The sequence below is a fragment of the Ambystoma mexicanum genome, chromosome 2q, assembly GCF_040938575.1.
Source record: "Ambystoma mexicanum isolate Mex_15411 chromosome 2q, UKY_AmexF1_1, whole genome shotgun sequence".
Lineage (NCBI taxonomy): Eukaryota > Metazoa > Chordata > Amphibia > Caudata > Ambystomatidae > Ambystoma > Ambystoma mexicanum.
Genome location: NC_090924.1, coordinates 1,447,960,222 through 1,447,979,526, shown reverse-complemented (window position 1 = coordinate 1,447,979,526; position 19,305 = coordinate 1,447,960,222). Strand labels below are relative to the sequence as shown.

At 42.2% G+C, this 19,305-nt stretch overlaps 1 long non-coding RNA gene across 1 annotated transcript in view; it reads left to right on the top strand.

Moving 5' to 3' along the window:
- The window catches only part of LOC138569102 (uncharacterized), a 676,707-nt gene extending 660,140 nt beyond the window's left edge, over positions 1-16,567 (top strand). The window contains exon 3 of the long non-coding RNA XR_011303129.1: positions 16,531-16,567. This is a non-coding gene — a long non-coding RNA (uncharacterized lncRNA). The remainder of the gene's footprint in view (positions 1-16,530) is intronic.
- The last annotated feature ends 2,738 nt before the right edge of the window (positions 16,568-19,305 follow it).

Sequence of the window (19,305 nt, the reverse complement as noted above, 5' to 3'; positions counted from 1 at the left end):
TCCCCAGCTGTCAACCCCGTCCTTCTTCGAGCAGTGTCCAGAATCGTCTGCCCTCTCCCCTTTTCAAGATTCTACAGGAAAACGTGGTTACCGAATGCTTGTCCAATAATATTCTATCATGTCATCTCCTCCCTCACTACACAATGGCTTATTTTTTTTTTTTACAGTTGCAACTGTAACAAACTGATTTCCTGCTTATTCGAAGTCTTTGCTTCCTGCAGTTACTGTGGACAGAGCACAGAAAGGCAAAAGAAAAAGAAAAAACTTGAATGTGTGTTTAAAACTGATTTTCAGAGTAGGCCTCATTTTGCAGTGAAGACACATTCTTTTATTAATGAGTTATAATTATTAGTCTTGTTAGTGAGATTAGTTTGTTAATTACCAAATGTTTCTCTTGCAACATAGGCATTTCATTTCGGGTGAGAAATGGTGTGCATTTTGAAGGTACAGATGTGTGCTTTTAACTGTGAAAAATGTATTTGCATTTTATATGTAAAAATCGTTTTTGACTGAATCACCTGCCCTTACTTATATGTCCATGTTACACTGGCAGCACATAGCTTGAAACAACTGCATCATAGCAATGCACCACCCATGCAGTGGCGCCGCATAAAAATGCTCAATAACACATGTCTTGCTGCACCACATTACATCAATGCACCAAACCCATGCAGTGGCGCTGTACTTCAAAAAAAAAAACATGCTACACCTTGATCCTGTGCAGTGGTGCTGTACTCTGTGCTCCCAAAACACGCTAAACAATCCTACATATACCCTCCTTTTTTTTTTTATTTGGCTAATCCGAGCCACAATTGGAAAAAATCCAACTTGTTCCTTTTCATCTTTCAAAAATGTAACAATCCAGTACAATTAACATTCTTGTTGTGAAGATGAAAATTGAAAGTCGCTGTTCAATCGATATAATATTAAAATTCATCTGAATTTATCAATTCTTATAAAATGTTCTACATTTGCCTTTGAATGGAAGTGTCCAGTCCAGTATTTCAATTTTATACTTGAGGTCAATTGAAAATAATAAAATAAAACAACTAATTAAACAAATAATTAACATAACAGATTAAAACAATTAATTAAAATAATAAATACGTGGAACTCCATATGTCAGGACTCTTGTCTGCCTCTCTTGGTTCATTCGGGTACTCTTTCATCTTGGTACTCTTGGATCCTTCTCTATAGAAGTCATCTTTTCTTTGGCATTCCTTCTATTTTGTCTTCACTTCCACCCGGAGGCAGGCATCTTTTGGTCTTCATCCAGGGGACTCCATATTCCATCGTCTCCCGTGACCTCCGGTATAAATAGTTAATGTTCTAAACCAAAATAGAAAAGAAACAGATTAATTATATAGCACAATACTAACTTCACCCTTTTGCCAAAAATAAAACATTTTTTTTTCTGAAATTAAACACAGGTTAAAAAGAAAATAAGCATACATGAAACAACATTTTAAATTCAATGCATTTTCATTCTGCACACCGACCATGAGCTTCCATTATATGTATTTTTTTATTTATTTTTTTAAAAACTTTTTATATTATTTATTTATTTACATATATTACAGTCTTTATGTGCCATTATAATAATCAACTTTTTAACTTCTCTGTCACTGCCTCCTGACTGTACCCATTTATTTGATCTTTTTGTGTTCAAGGGACTTTCTGTTGTATTGTGTGCATCAGTGGGCAGTAGCCCCAGGGCTTCCTGTTTCTACATGCTCAAGCCGCCTGATCTCGTGTCTGGGATGGCATGGCTTGATCTGATTTACATGGACAAACTGCTCTATCGCTGTTTCACCTTCATTCTTCAAACTTTTATACACTACAGGAGAGATCTTATCTATAATTCGAAATGGCCCCTGCCAGGCTGCTAGAAATTTAGAATTTTTCTGTTTACTTTTTCCAAAATGAAACTTGTACACCTGATCCCCAACACTGTATTCTCTCACTGATGTTCTTTTATCATAGTATGTCTTAGCACTGTCAGCAGCCCTTTCCAGATTTCTCTGCACAAAAGCAAATGCATGTTGCAAATGCTTCCTCAGTTCATCAATGTACTCATGAACTGTGGATGCACTCACAAGTGTCTGCTCATGTGTTCTGTATAGCAGGTGTTGTGGTAACACCATTTTCCTACCTGCCAAGACCTCATGGGGGCTAACGCCTGTTGCTTTGGCAGGAGTTGATCTGATTGCCATCAAAACCAACGGTAAACGTAAATCCCAGCTGGAACCGTTCAATTCCACCTGAAGAAGCTGCCCGATATGCGATATGTAGTTTCCTTTTCACAGCCAGTATTTGCCATACCTTACTCATTAGGGTACTTGTGAAATGACTTCCTCTATCTGACTCAATTCTTTGTGACAACCCAAACCTTGAGAACACATGGTTCACCAGCAATGTGGCTGCTGTTTGCGCACTACAATCTTGTGAAGGAATACATTCAATCCACTTCGACATCAAACATATCACACTTAAAATGTAACGGTGTCCTCTGCTCGACCTTTTTAAAGGGCCTACATAGTCTATTTGCAAATCTGACCATGGGAGAGTTAGGCCTCTTTTCATCAATGGGGCTCTATGCATTGGTGAAGCAGGTTTAAATTGGGCGCATACTAGACACCCTCTAGTATATAATTACACATCTTGGGACATATGTGGCCAGTAAGCATAATCTTTCAGTATTTCCAATGTTTTCTGTGAACCTCTGTGGCCTGCAGTTATGGCATCATGTGCATGGTGTAGCATCAGCCCTCTGAATGAAAGGGGCACCACCCACTGTATCTGTCCTGTTATGGACTCTCTAATCGTGAGTCCATCCTGCAGTCTAACTCGTTTTTTATTCTTTAATAGCACCCTCAACTCTTCTTTTCCCATACAATCATTTCCTGTTAAAGGGTTTTTTTCAGGATCTATCAAATGGTTATAATAGATTCCCAAAATTCGATCATTCTTTTGTGCCTCAATCAAATCTTGGTCTAGCATATCATGACCCCACTGTACCACTGGTTGCTCTGTCTCCTTTGGTGCTTTAGAACGTGTTACTGCATCAATTTGTATTTCACCCAGTAAATCATTAATAGGTAGCAATTCTCCCATCACAGCCCCAATTTTAGCCAGGTGGTCTGCCTTATCATTTCCCTCCTTATCCTCTCCTGGTGTTTTTAAATGACCATGCATTTTTCTCCAGTATATTGTCAAATCATTTTCTGACATCAATTTGTCTACGGCCTGTATCATTATTCCATGTTTAAGTGGCTTTTTGTTGTATGTAACCATGCCTCTCTCTTTCCAGCCAGGTAAATACTCCACAAAGCTATTTCGTGCATAGTCAGAATCAGTCACCAGGACAATTTCACTGAATTTATTATCAACTGCAGTAGCAATTGCTTTATAAATGGCTGCCAATTCCGCCACTTGACTGCTTCTAGCTCCAATCCTCATCCCTACACTGGAGACGCCTTCACATTTCAACCAGACATTCCCTATTCCTGACACTAATTGTTTATTACTGTCATTTTCAATGTGAAAAGCACAACCATCCACATATACAGTTGGCAGATCCTTGCATGTTTTTTCATCAAAAGCTTTGTGTGGTGATTGTTCAAATTCCTGCAAACTAGGTTCCACTTCCATTTCGTTTGATACTTGTTCAGCTGCACAGTCATGTAAGTCAGCTAATCCTCGAGCAATTTCGCTCTTTTTATTTTGTCCATATCTCACTTCTACAGGAAAACCTTGTAATGCCAGCGTCCATGAAGTGATTCTGGACTGCGCTAGATTACCTGACCTAATTCCTTTACTCTCTAAAAACTGCAAAGGTTGATGATTTGTTTCAATAATCACCTTTTCTACCTGAACAATGGGGCAGAAATGTTGTAGCGCCCCCACAGTGGTTAATAGGGCCTTTTCACATTCATTAAATTTCGTTTCAACTTGGGAAAATGCCTTACTTGCATAGGCAATTGTTTTGTGATTCAAATCATGTTTTTGTGATAACACTGCTGACATACATTGTTCAGAGAAACCTATTTCTATAAAGAAATCCTTACCTTTTATGGGATATGCTAAACATGGTGCCTTTACCAGACATTCCTCAGATTGCTCTTTTTCCCATATCCAGGGTGTATTCAGTTTAAGCAGTTTAGTCAATGGTTGAGTAATTGCAGCATAATTTTCAATGAACTTTCTGTTATAGCCTGTCATCCCTGATAAACTTTTTACCTCTTTCACATTTTTAGGGTCCTTTAGTTTTTGTATGGCCTCTATTTTTTTCTTTTGTGGATTTAGCCCATGTTCAGTCACTTAATGGCCTAGAAAGTTCACTTTTTTCTTGCACCATTGTGCTTTTTGTGAAGAAACTTTGGCGCCTGCTTTCTGCAATTGGCCCAGCACATGTCTTATTTCATCAAAATGGCTTTTCAGGCCTTCATTTTTTATCAAGGAATCATCCACGTAAACTATGGTTCCTCTTTCCGCTGCATCTGGCATAGCCTTTCTCAAAAATATGCCAAATTCACTCCCACTATTGATGTACCCGAACGGCGTTCTAAGCCAGGCGTATTGAGTCCTGTAAAATTTAAAGGAAAATAAATTCTGTATCTCCTCTGCCAATTGCACGCACCAATATCCAGATGTGAGATCTAATGTGGTAAACACTTTTGAACCATGTACCTGAGCTAGGCCCTGATCAATGAATGGCAAGGGCCATCTGGACACTGGTACTCTTTTATTTAACTCCCTCAAGTCTGCGCATTGCCGCCATTGACCATTTGGCTTTAACACACCTAATATAGGCGTATTGGATGTGCTATGAATGGGCCTGATGATTCCCCGCGATTCCACATTTTTTATAATCTCTGCCAATGATTCTAAACATGCCAGCGGTAGTCTATACTGGCGTTCAAACACTGGACTTCTGCTACACCCTTCTGGTAGTGTGGCCACATGTAAATCAGTTAAACCACAATCATAAGCATCTTTTGCAAATACATACTTAAACTCCATAAATATCTCCCTCGGGTTGTTTCTATCCTCATCGCTGTCACACGCATCCGCTATGGAGATCTACTCTTCTACCATTTTTGAAAATTCTGGAAAATCTTCTGGTAAGGGAATCTCGGCGCTTTCCTCTAACTGTGTGGCTGTGTCTTTTTGTAAAGCTGCCACTTGTAAATATTTTGGCATATCAGCTTCCACTTCAATGGGCTGATTTTCTTTTTCATTTTCATTTACATTAAATATTATGCAATCCTCTTGATGGCAGCACACTGTCTCATTTGAATCATAAGGATACACAGAATGAATTTTAAATATTCCTTTGGGCTGAGAGTCCAGGTGTTCTGGCAACTCACCCTTGGCATCTACATACTTTTCAGGGATATTTCCAATCACCATGTTATTTAAATCTGCCGTATAATGTGATTTTTGTATGGCCATTCCTAATGGGGAGTTTTCCTCTAAATGAATATCCTGACGACCTTTATTATTTACCATAATTTTTACAGATCCTTCACCAATATCTACCAATGGAGTGTATTCATAATCCAGGCCCTGCTGTTTTATGGATTCATTCAGGCATACAAATGCATCAGAATCTTTCACCTGCTGTCCATTCTTGCATTTCAGTGTTATTGCAGACTGCTTTGTAAATGCAGGAATAATAGTATCTTTCCACATTTGTAATTCGTTTGCATAAGGAACCAGTTGTGCACAATGATAAGCCCTTCTTTTGTCTTCAAATTCAGGTGCCGGGCCACCTAGGCGTGACCATATTTTTTGATTAAGGAAATCTAACACCATACACATTCTGTGCATGATGTCATTGCCCATGTAAAAGTCATTTTGTGCTCCACTCACTATCCATAAATTATGGGAAATTGATTTTCTGCCCAATGCTAATTTTAAGCATGCATCTGCCTGCAATTCAGTTTTCAAAGTCTGGACTGTCCAACCCAGAAACATATTGGTTTTTAATCTTAAATTTCGGGATTTCCTCCCTCTCCATTATTTTTTGCAACAATTTCTCATTAATAAAGCTCCTCTCCTGTTCAAGCGCTAAAGTGGCTTTTATTGTTTTAAAACAGTCATTTATACCAACATGAGCCCATGGTTGCTCATCTTCCTTGTGTATTTAAGAAAGAGTGGTAATGTGTTTTTCTGAATCTGTTTTAGGAGCAATATTCTGTTTGATTGTTTTCTCTTTTAAATAAAAACATAATGTGTGCTCATCTATGGCAGTCTGCCAATTTTTCCTTGGGTCCAAGTATATTTGTACAGGTAGCTTTTCATTGTCGCTCTGCATTTTGTCTTGACACATCAATATAACAGTGACACTAGGTATGCAACTATTCTGGAGATACACCTCCACTGCATTATTTGTTTTGGCAACGGTGTGACATTCATTTATGTTGCTGTTTTGTGATTTTAGTTTCTTAGGCCTCAATGGTTTTTTGGTTAATGACCACAGCACTCCATTCACCCCATCTATGAGAGGAGACAATCTTTTCAGGCAATCCGTCCCCATCAGAAATGGAATTTCACAAATAGATGTGATCAATACCTCTTGTTTCATTCTGTGCTTTCCTATTTTTATGTCAACCTCAGTTACACCTATGATGGGCACCTCCTCCCCATTAAAGTTATGCACTGGACTTTGATTTTCCTTCACTGTGATCTGACTCTGTGGGGGTCTCCCTTCATTGATACTCTTTACCGGCTCCTTGGACATAATTGTGGCCTGTGCGCCAGTGTCAATCATAGCAAATGTGTGGCATTTTTCTTCTACAGTGATGGGTGCATAATATCTGTCCTCAACTTCCTCTAATACACATAAGAAGTGTGAATTCTTACTGATTTCAGGGCTCACCTTTCTCAGGCCTTTTTCACTTTTGGCTAAGCACATTGGTAAATGGAAAGACATTTTTCCCTCCTTTTTACCCATTTCTGCGCGAGAGACTTTATTCATTTCTCCATGATCAGAGGTTTTTTGGAGAGTGGCCACTGTTCGCCCATCCATCTGGGTAACATCAGAGACCACATTACAATCTTCCAACTGAACATGTGTAACAACATCATTCAGCAATTTGTCATTGTTTAATTATGTGCATTTGTGATCATTTAGTGTGATACCAGCCCTTTCAGCCTCTTCAAAAATACGTGGCTCAAAGAATTCTTCAGGTGATTGACCCGTACCCTCCTTTTGAGTATTTCCTTTTTCTACCTGTGTTTGGTCATTGTTTTGCTTGCCCAGGGAAGGAGCTATAGCATCCCCACTCACTCCCTGTTCACTGGTATTCCTCATGCATGAGTCATTTTTCTTAAATCTGTCTCTTTGTTCTTTTGGAATTCCAGGTGTTTCTTTTTTATTTTCACAAATCTTCAATGTTTGATTTAGTTCTAGGTTAAACCGTACCTCTTTTTTAGAAGTATTTGCATTTTCTGTTACATGTTCATTTATTGGTGCTTTCACTTTTAAATCATTAGGCATCTCAGAGTCATTATGCAAAATTACATCAGGGCAATCTGTCTTTTTGGCACTGCAGGTGTCATAAGTACTTAGTCACTTCTCAGAAGCCCCCCGGTCATTGCTAGGGCCATCAGCCCCCTCTTTAGATGGTTGTTTTTGTGCTGTATAGAGCTTTCCTATTTGCTCAGCTAACATTTTCACTTGGGCCTCAAGGCACTGGAACCTTTCCATCTCTCTAGAATCCTCTTTCTGTGGCCTGGGTCGATATTGGTTGTTTTCCCCCTGATTGGATCTATTCTGATACCTCCCAGGTGATTGATGTCTGTTGGGATGGTTTCTTAACTCTTGATTCATTTGTGGAGCGGAGCGGGGTGCACCCATCCTTTGATTATAGTCCGCTGGTGGGGAATCATTGTACTGACGTGGATTGTAGTTCATGTTTTGCCTCATGTCCTGTCTCTCAGATTGTGGGTACTGGCCCCTATGTTGATTTCCATTATCAGTAAATCGATCCACATATCGGGGTCTATCCTGATTACCATATATCATGGTGTTGGGATAAAATCTGCTCTGTGTCCCCAATGACTGCTAGGGACCATCATTTCTTTGATCTTGATTTTGTCTCTGGTTATTGTTCATACCTGCCATATCAGGCCGATATCCTACCCGGGGTCTGTCCCCTAAATACCTAGGGGTGATGTAGCTCTCCCTATTACTAGGATCATGTGATTGCAACATTGGTACAGGAAAGGGCAATCTTTGTTGATTACCCCTTTGTTCAGGTGTCACATTATTTTTACCTTGGCTTTGAGCAGACTCAAGGGACATTTTGGCTGACCTGATTTCCATTACTGTGGCTGAGGGTTCTTTAGATTTAGGTCTAGTATCTTTCATTTGATCGCTTTCTCTACCCTGACAATAGAGTACCTCATATAGTTTTGTGCTTTGATGTACAATCCATTCAAGGGACTTGTCACGGTCAAATTCACGGACCAATTGGGATATGATGTCTTTCTGTAGCCCATAGAAGTATGCAGTTTTAAACTCATTGGAATTTGGGTCAAAAGATACATCAAAGCGAGAAAATGCTCTTTTTAAGTCTTGTAAAAATTGGAGAGGGGATGTATTAGGTCCAGCAGTGATTGTGTACGTGACTTTCTTTGCCTCCTGCAATGACTGAAAAGGAGAAAAATGACACCTAATTTCTTTTTCAAACTCCACCCATGTCATATTCTGCTGTTCATTTAATCCCCTTATGATGCTGGCCGTCGGGGCATCTAAAGTTAAATGAAAATATTGTCTATACTGTTCCTTAGGTATCTGGAGTGCTTTAAAAATGTCATGCACCGCTTCTAAGTGATCCTCAATGCAGCATTCACCTCCCTTTTTAAATGGTTTGATCAGGGCTTTAATGGATTTCAGTATTTTTATGGGGCTACTTGTTGCAATGCATGGAATTGCACTACTTTGTGATTCAATCCTGTTTTCAGGTGTATGAGATTGGTGGCTCCCCGCAATGGGAGTATCAAATCGCCCAAGGGCGCTACAACCAAGTTCAGTCACCGGCCCAGTCACTGGAGCAATAGCTCTTTGGGCAGAACTAGAATTCACCTCCACTCCATTGAATGTGGTACCCTGCCGCCTCTCCTGGGACCTGGGAATGCACATTTGCTGTTCTATGTCCTTACACTTTTTAAGGAGTCTGCTTAATTTTGCAAATAGTTGTTTTCATCACTCATCTTATTAATCACCTCCTGCATGTCGCACATTTGCATTTGGCATTCATTGAACTCTTTATTTCTCTTGTCTCTTTCTTGAGTCATTTTAATCATTTCTTATTTTGCACTCTGGAGATCACATTCTTTTTCACAATGTTCTTTTTGAAAAATCTGCTTTTCTGAAACAACCTCATCTTTATCCTGTCTAATGTGGTCCACTAAGGCTTTTAAGTGTACCAAATCTTGCTCACTATCCTCAAATTGTTTCTTGCTTTTGGATAACTGAGCATCAAAGTCTCTGCATTTTAATTGCATGTCTTTTTGGCATACATCAAATTCTGCTCTTAACATTTCCTGATTTTTACTTGCCCCATCTAATTCAGTCTTTAACCTGTTAATTAGCAGGGTATCATTTTCCTGCATTCGCAGGGACCTATTCAAAATAAACCATATTTTGCCGCATAGCTGTATTAAACAGTCTTTCTCTGCACTTTTATCAGCTGCATTCAATAATCTTGTAAGGCAGACCTGAATTATGCTGCCTTCTGCAAAAATATTGTCTAGTTTTTCTTTCTGCACCTCACCCTGAATGCGGTCATGCCTTTCTAAGGTACTGTTCGACGACCACGTCCCATGTGCAAACAACTTTGCCTCTAAATATTGCACTATGTCTGAAAATGTGTTTTCCTTTGTGACATTCTGAAATTCATTTTTAGTAACACACTGCTATTATGACATGGGTTCCCTTTAATGTACCGATGGCAGTGTGAGACATACTTGCCACGCCCAGTAGGTGCTTTGTGATCACTTTCCCGGCCTGCAACGCACCATAAATATGTTGGGTATTTTGTGGAGATTTGGGGCCTGGCGGTATTTTCTTACCGCCAAAATATATTTAGCAATAATCACTCCCTGTATTCATATTGGGTCATGCATAACAATAATACAGTGCATTATTTCAGAACTCAGACATATTTAGATGGTATGCGTGGTTGGTATGCGTAATTATAGTGGTGAGCAAAAATTCCTTGGTTCTATTTGTGGCCCCAAAATCCAGAACCCCTTATTTTATTTAGATGGTCCGTGTGATCACTAAAGAAAGCTCAGGCCTGCATTTCAGAAATACCACATCTTCATTTTTAGTGTGCCACCATGGGCAATTTCTCGCTGTCTTATCTACGGCAGCGAGCTATCATGTGGTAGTTTTCACTAACTTATATACGGTAGTGAACTATGTCCCGGGTCTCTATTTTTGCTGACTCATGTACTTTCAGCAAAAAGGCTATAACACACACAGTTATTCATAATTGCTCATACTGAATGACATTTGCTCGTACTGAATGGCTGCAGCCAAATCTTATTTTTAGCTACCTTGAAAATGACAATTGCACTGTCTAAACATCTCCCCACATCATCAGCACTGTATTGGTAAATATAAAACACACCACCCGTCTGCTTTCAGATATTTTTGTGTATTATAAAAATTGCATTTAAACACGATCTCACTCTTTACAGAAATAAATGAAATAGCACAGTAACAGCATTATTTGTGATACACTGAAAAGAGAGTGGCAGAGACAAGAATTCAATTTGTAACATTAAACATGTGGGTAAAGCACAGGAATCTCCTTTCCTATACTGACTGAATATTTTCGTACACACTCAGCCCCCACACCTCAGCGAGATAATTACCTGGCTTATTCAGTATGTAACTTCTTTGCTGGTCGCATTCTGGAGGGATTCACCCAGCAAGGACAAGCATCTGCTGTCACTCAAACTGGGACTTGTTGACTGGAAAAGCCAGTCTCTGCAACCAAGTTGAATCTGCTTTAGGAATCAGGCATCCCCAGCTGTCAACCCCGTCCTTCCTCAAGCTGTGTCAAGATGTCTCTCTCCAGCTCCTTCCTCGAGATAAAACAAAAAAAAAATTCTGGTTCCCTCCTACCAAAGGATCCTAACCAATAAAATTCTATCATGCCCTAACCATCCTCTGTACACAATGGCTTGGCTTATACAGTTGCAACTGTAACCAAACTGATTTCCTGCTTATTCGAAGTCTTTGCTTCCTGCAGTTACTGTGGACAGAGCACAGAAAGGCAAAAAAAAAAAAACTAGAATGTGTGTTTAAAACTGATTTTCAGAGTAGGCCTCATTTTGCAGTGAAGACACATTCTTTTATTAATGATTTATAATTATTAGTCTTGTTAGTGAGATTAGTTTGTTAATTACCAAATGTGTCTCTTGCAACATAGGCATTTCAGGTGAGAAATGGTGTGCATTTTGAAGGTACAGATGTGTGCTTTTAACTGTGAAAAATGTATTTGCTTTTTATATGTAAAAATCGTTTTTGACTGAATAACCTGCCCTTATTTATATGTCCATGTTACACTGGCAACACATAGCTTGAAATAACTGCATCATAGCAATGCACCAAACCCATGCAGTGGCGCTGCATAAAAATGCTCAATAACACATGTCTTGCTGTACCACATTATATCAATGCACCAAACCCATGCAGTGGAGCTGCACTTAAAAAGAAAAAAACATGCTATACATTGATTCTGTGCAGTGGTGCTGTACTCTGTGCTCCCAAAACACGCTAAACAATCCTACAGACCAGTGGTACCCATTGTCTCATCCAGTAGTATTATGCCTGCTTAGTCCTGTAGGGCCAGTGGCACCCACTGCCTCATCAAGTAGTAACATGCGTCCTTAGATCTTTATAGGCTGTGGCACCGACAGCCTCATCTTATAGTAGCATGCTTTCTTAGGTCTATAGAGCCAGTGGCACCCACTGCCGCATCCATAGCAATGCACCAAACCCATGCAGTGGCGCTGCATAAAAATGCTCAATAACACATGTCTTGCTGTACCACATTATATCAATGCACCAAACCCATGCAGTGGAGCTGCACTTAAAAAGAAAAAAACATGCTATACATTGATTCTGTGCAGTGGTGCTGTACTCTGTGCTCCCAAAACACGCTAAACAATCCTACAGACCAGTGGTACCCATTGTCTCATCCAGTAGTATTATGCCTGCTTAGTCCTGTAGGGCCAGTGGCACCCACTGCCTCATCAAGTAGTAACATGCGTCCTTAGATCTTTATAGGCTGTGGCACCGACAGCCTCATCTTATAGTAGCATGCTTTCTTAGGTCTATAGAGCCAGTGGCACCCACTGCCGCATCCAATAGTAACACACTTGCTTAGAGCTGTAAAGCCAGTGGCACCCACTGCCTCATCCAATAGTAACACGCTTGCTTAGATCTGTTGGGCCAGTGGCACAAACTTCCTCATCCAATGGTAACTCGCTTGCTTAGATCTGTAGAGCCAGTGGGACCCATTGCCTCATCTAGTAGCAACACACTTGCTTAGATCTGTAAAGCCAGTGGAACCCACTTCCTCATCCAATTGTAACATGCTTGTATAGATCTGTAGAGCCAGTGGCACCCAGTGCCTCATCCAGTAGTAATATGCCTGCTTAGACCTGTAGGGCCAGTAGCACCCACTGCCTCATTCAAAAGTAACATGCTTGCATAGATATGTAGAGCCAGTGGAACCCATTGCCTCATTCAATAGTAACACGTTTGCTTAGATCTGTAGAGCCAGTAGGACCCACTGCCTCATTCAATAGTAACATACTTGCATAGATCTGTAGAGCCAGTGGGACCCACTGCCTCATCCAATAGCAACATGCTTGCTTAGATCTATAGAGCCAGTGGCACCCACTGCCTCATCCAATAGCAATATGCTTGCTTAGATCTGTAGGGCAAGTGGTACCCACTGCGTCATCCAGTAGTAACATGCTTGCTTAGATCTGTATAGCCTGTTGCACCCACAGCCTCAACTAATAGTAACATGCTTTCTTGGGTCTATAGAGCCAGTGGCACTCACTGCTGCATCCAATAGTAACACCCTTGCTTAGAGTTGTAAAGCCAGTGGAACCCAATGCCTCATTCAATAGTGACACGCTTGCTTAGACATGTAAAGCCAGTGGCACAAACTGCCTCATCCAATAGTAAAACGCTTGCTTAGATCTGTAGGGCCAGTGGCACAAACGTCCTCATCCAATGGTAACACACTTGCTTCGATCTGTAGGGCCAGTGTTGCCCACTGCCTCATCCATTAATAACATGCTTGCATAGATCTGTAGAGCCAGTGGGACGCACTGCCTCATCCAATAGTAACATGCTTTCTTAGATCGGTAGGGCCAGTGGCACCCACTGCCTCATCCAGTAGTAACATGCTTCCTTAGATTCATTATAGCCTGTGGCACCCACAGTCTCATCTAATAGTAACATGCTTTCTTAGGTCTATAGAGCCAGTAGCACCCACTGCCGCATAAAACAGTAGCACCCTTGCTTAGACCTGTAAAGCCAGTGGTACCCACAGCCTCATCCAATAGTGACACACTTGCTTAGACCTGTAAAGCCAGTGGCACAAACTGCCTCATCCAATAGTAACACGCTTGCTTGGATCTGTAGGGCCAGTGGCACAAACCTCCTCATCCAATGGTAACACACTTGCTTAGATCTGTAAAGCCACTGGTACCCACTGCCTCATCCAATTGTAATATGCTTGTATACATCTGTAGAGCCAGAGAACCCACTGCCTCATCCAATGGTAACACTCTTGCTTAGATCTGTAGAGCCAGTGGCACCCACTGCCTCATCCAATAGTAACATGCTTGCATAGATTGCTTAGATCTGTAGAGCCAGTGGCATCCACTGCCTCATCCAATAGTAGCATGCTTCCTTAGATCTGTAGGGCCAATGGCACCCACTACCTCATCCAATAGTAACATTCTTGCATATATCTTTAGGGCCTCTGGTACCCACAGACTCATCCAATAGTAATATGTTTGCTTAGATCTGTAGAGCCAGTGGCACCCACTGCCTCATCCAATAGTAACATGCTTGCTTAGATCTATAGTGCCAGTGGGACCCATTGCCTGATCCGATAGTAGCATGCTTGCTTAGATCTGTAGAGCCAGTGGGACCCATTGCTTCATCCAATGTTGACATGCTTGCTTCGATCTGTAGAGCCAGTGGCACCCACTGCCTCATCCAATAGTAACATGCTTGCTTAGATCTGTAGAGCCAGTGGTACCCACTGCCTCCTCCAGTGGTAATATGCCTGCTTAGATCTGTAGGGCCAGTTGCACCCACTGCCTCATCCAATAGTAATATGCTTGCTTAGATCTGCATAGCCTGTGGCACCCACTGCCTCATCCAATAGTAACATGCTTGCTTAGACCTGAAGGGCCAGTGGCACCCGCTGCCTCATCCAATAGTAACATGCTTGCTTAGATCTGTAGGGCCAGTGGCACCCATGGCCTCTTCCACTAGTAACATGCTTGCTTAGATCTGTAGAGCCAGTGGCATCCACTCCCTCATCCAGTAGTAACATGCTTGCTTAGACCTGTATAGCCTGTGGCACCCACTGCCTCATCCAATAGTAACATGCCTGCTTAGATCTGTATAGCCTGTGGCACCCTCTCCCTCATCCAATAGTAACATGCTTGCTTAGATCTGTATAGCCTGTGGCACCCATTGCCTCATATAATAGTAACATGCTTGCTTAGATCTGTAGAGGCAGTGGCACCCACTTTCTCATCCAATGGTTACACGCTTGCTTAGATCTATAGAGCATGTGACACCCACTGCCTCATCAAATAGTAATATGCTTGCTTAGATCTGTAGAGCCATTAGCACCCACTGCCTCTCCAATAGTAACATGCTTGCTTAGATCTGTAGAGCCAGTAGCACCCACTGCCTCATCCGATAGTAGCATGCTTGCTTAGATCTGTAGGGCCAGTGGCATCCACTGCCTCATCCATTAGTAACATACTTGCTTAGATCTGTAGAACTAGTGTCACCCAGTGCCTCATCCAATAGTAACACGCTTGCTTAGATCTGTAGAACTAGTGTCACCCACTGCCTCATCCAATAGTAACATGCTTGCTTAGATCTGTGGGGCCAGTGACACCCACTGCCTCATCCAAAAGTAACATGCTTGCTTAGATCTGTAGGGCCAGGGGCACCTACTGCCTCATCCAAAAGTAACATGCTTGCTTAGATCTTTATGGCCTGTGGCACGCACTGCCTCATCCAATAGAAACCTGCCTGCTTAGACCCATAGGGCCAGTGGCACCCACTTTCTCATGCAATAGTAACATGATTTCATAGGTCTGTAGAGCTGTTGGCACCCACTGACTCTTCCAATAGTAACACACTTGCTTAGACCTGTATACACAGTGACACCCAGTGCCTCATCCAAAAGTAACATGCTTGCTTAGATCTGTAGAGCCATTAGCACCCACTGCCTCTCCAATAGTAACATGCTTGCTTAGATCTGTAGAGCCAGTAGCACCCACTGCCTCATCCAATAGTAGCATGCTTGCTTAGATCTGTAGGGCCAGTGGCATCCACTGCCTCATCCATTAGTAACATGCTTGCTTAGATCTGTAGAACTAGTGTCACCCACTGCCTCATCCAATAGTAACACGCTTGCTTAGATCTGTAGAACTAGTGTTACCCACTGCCTCATCCAATAGTGACATGCTTGCTTAGATCTGTGGGGCCAGTGACACCCACTGCCTCATCCAAAAGTAACATGCTTGCTTAGATCTGTAGGGCCAGGGGCACCTACTGCCTCATCCAAAAGTAACATGCTAGCTTAGATCTTTATGGCCTGTGGCACGCACTGCCTCATCCAATAGAAACCTGCCTGCTTAGACCCATAGGGCCAGTGGCACCCACTTTCTCATGCAATAGTAACATGATTTCTTAGGTCTGTAGAGCTGTTGGCACCCACTGACTTGTCCAATAGTAACACGCTTGCTTAGACCTGTACACACAGTGACACCCAGTGCCTCATCCAAAAGTAACATGCTTGCTTAGATCTGTAGAGCCAGTGCCAGTGCTTCAGGTTTCCCATTCCCGTGGAATCCTTTTGAACTCCATGGGAATGGGATATAACGGTTCCGCTGCCGAATATGATAATCCGGTAGCAGCAGGATGTCAGGCGGTGGAAACATTGTTACGGGGTTGGAGGCAACCCGCTGGTGGCACTAGCGGGTTACCGCCAACCCCGTAATGAGGCCCACTGAGTGGATGTTCAGCGAAGTAGGAGTGGGAACAACTGATCTATAAATCTAGTCACACTCAATAACGTGTGTTCACTTTGTTTGTTTTAAAGGGGTTGCCTTTTTTACGGCAGGACACCCCTTCATATTCCAGCAGTTTGGTGATACTTGTGAATATTTTCTTTCTATGTGTAATGGGTGTGTTAATAGCATATGTGACATGTTTTTGTGTGTTTGCAGAGCACTCCAAGAAATGGAAGAATCATCATAATCACTGTAAGTTGGTTTGATTGCTATTACCAAATGACACATGTTTACTATTGATATGTTTGTCTGGTTCGCATAAGCTGAACACAAAAAAAGGATTACATCAATGATTGTATTATGAGTTCCAGTTTTGTCGTGCATGCATTATTAGTTCATTTAAGAGTACGGTACACAATACTGACTTCTGTTCCACATTGTGAGGGACTCAGATTGTTCAGTGCAGAATTATTTCATATCCATTCCAATGGTGGAGTTTCTAATTGACACTATTCCTGTTCCTCATCTCTTTTAGGACTTCGCTGTAAGTACAAGTTTACTCTGTCAGATTCTTAATGACCTTGAAATTCTGCTGATCTAGACAAAAACCTGCCATTAAGTGAACTTAGAAAACTAAAGCGATAAAGAGGTGTATTCATTCATTATTTTGCTAAATATATCATGAAACCAGCCATGTTTCTAGGGATTACAGTCCAATTTGTCACAAATCAACACCGTAGTAATATTTTTTGAGGATTGGGTAGTTTGGGCAGTTAAAGTCCACCCACGACACAGACTCACAATCCTGATCACTGATAAGATTCAAGCACATCATTTAAATGATAAGTTATGAAGTATCCAGGATTTTTTTGACGGCTTTACCCCTTGAAGATCCATATGGATGTACCGGCTGTTGTGTGATTGGAGACTGACTTTTCCCTTAGGAGAGCTTCTGCATGGGGCACGCGACTCTGCATGTTATCCTATGTTATGTTCTTTTTCATATGTAGGCACAGTCTGGGGGCTAAATATTGGACTGACTGTTTTGTTGTAGAGTTATTTGGTATTTGGTGAGGTCTAATGTTTGTATGTTATGTTAAGGTAGGTATCCTACACTGTGATTAAGGGCGAGGTGATTCCTGTTCGGCTGTGGTGAGTGGACCTGCAGTAGAGGACAAGGAGAAGTCTCCCTGCTATCTACCATACTACCTGTTATTCACCTCAAAGTGAGTGTGCCTTTAAGGATTGTCAGGTGACTGACTACTTAAGGCCGCCTTGGACGCCCTTGTGGCGTAAGCCCTGAGGCGAAAGGATGAGGTGATTCCTGTTTGGCTGTTTGGCGAGTGGCTGTGGCAAGGCGAGGCTTTTCCACCAAACTACAAACTCTTACAGAGCCTAATATGATCGCCGGCAACACAACCCTCCTATCCCCACGGACTCGAGCGCAAAGAAAGCGCTGTGCCAGGAACGAGGATGCTACGGCAGAGAGATCGAGACAATCCCAGGCTAGTCGCTATTACTCCTGTGCATCGGACTCTGAAGAAAGATCTACTCAGTTACTTGATTTTAATGATCACATTATTACTGCTGCTGGCGTGAATCATACCACTGCTCCTGAAATGGCTCCTGAAATTGCTATTGATTTACAAGTCTTTCACGAGACAAATACTGACTTATCATGCACAGAAAACATTGCACTTACCTTGCGGATTGATGTGCTTGTACCGAGTGCATCGCGGCAGCTGTCGGGGCTCGACTCTGGTCTCCAGGAGGGGCGGGGTGACTCCCTGACGATTGGAGCTGTGCCAGAGTGCCTGTGTGCCTTGGCTGCGAAGGCTGTTGAACATGTGGGCGGATGCGGTGCACCCGTGCCGGCCGGCCTGGTAGGAGTGGCTCGTGCGGTTCGCCCGTTGGTTGTGCTTCCTGGTTTGGGCTGCGAGGTGGCTGGGGGGCCTGCGGCGCTTGAAGCCGTGCGTGAGTTCCGCAGTTTGGTTACTGTGTCCCGCCGTGGGTCTGCAGTTACGAGGCGACTCGACTGGCTGGTGAGGAGGCTGTGCTTGCAGCTGACGATGGGGGGGACGTCCCCTTGGATTCCAGCTGTTCGAGCGGGGCTGCTGTGGTCCCGCCATTCCAGCCATTGCCGTTTCCATTGGTTCTTGCTGCTTCTAGTGATCAGCTTACTCAGGTGGAAACGTTCGGTACTGCACCCTTGTCGGATGACCGTATTCCTTTGTGTAAAGACGCACACGCCTTTCCCAATACTGCCTCTATAGACCTCTGTTTTGCCATGATGCAGAACCCTGCACCGACAGCAGTAGTCAGTTCAGAGCGGAGAAATTCTTTGGATGTGGTAAATAGGGTGTTACAGAACCTGCTCCAAATAAATAAAGCACGTACACCAAAACACCTACCTGAACCAATTTTAGAAAACGAGGGTGGCACCAGAATGTCCTTAAAGAGAAATAACAACAGACTTTCTAACTCTAACGAGGATATCTGGCCAAGGGTCACATATAAACGCCCAAGACTAAGTGAAGGGCATTCTAACCAAGAGGCGAATCAGACTTCTCCGTTGACAGTGCTTGACTCTCAAAAAAGATTTTTCAGCAATCGGAACATTTCATGTTTTAAATCAACACGATGCATTAAATACATCTGACTTGAGACCCAGGGCTGTTTCAGTCTCAGATGATTCTTCAACATCAGACTCTTCATTTGTGGATCGTCCTTTCCCAAAAGTAAGGAGATCTAACATGGCTACGCTTCAACAAAAACAATTTACCAAAGACTTAACACATAGTCTACGGGCTCCAAAACCTACATGTGACCACGTGCCATTCAATGAATTACAAGCTCTGTTAACCTCCTCAATGGCCATCTCAATGGTGCCATTCACAAAACTATATGAGTCCATTAATGACAGTACTAAGGATCTAATAACCCTGGTAGCATTATTGAATTATAAATTGATAAATCTGGAAGAATTGCTGT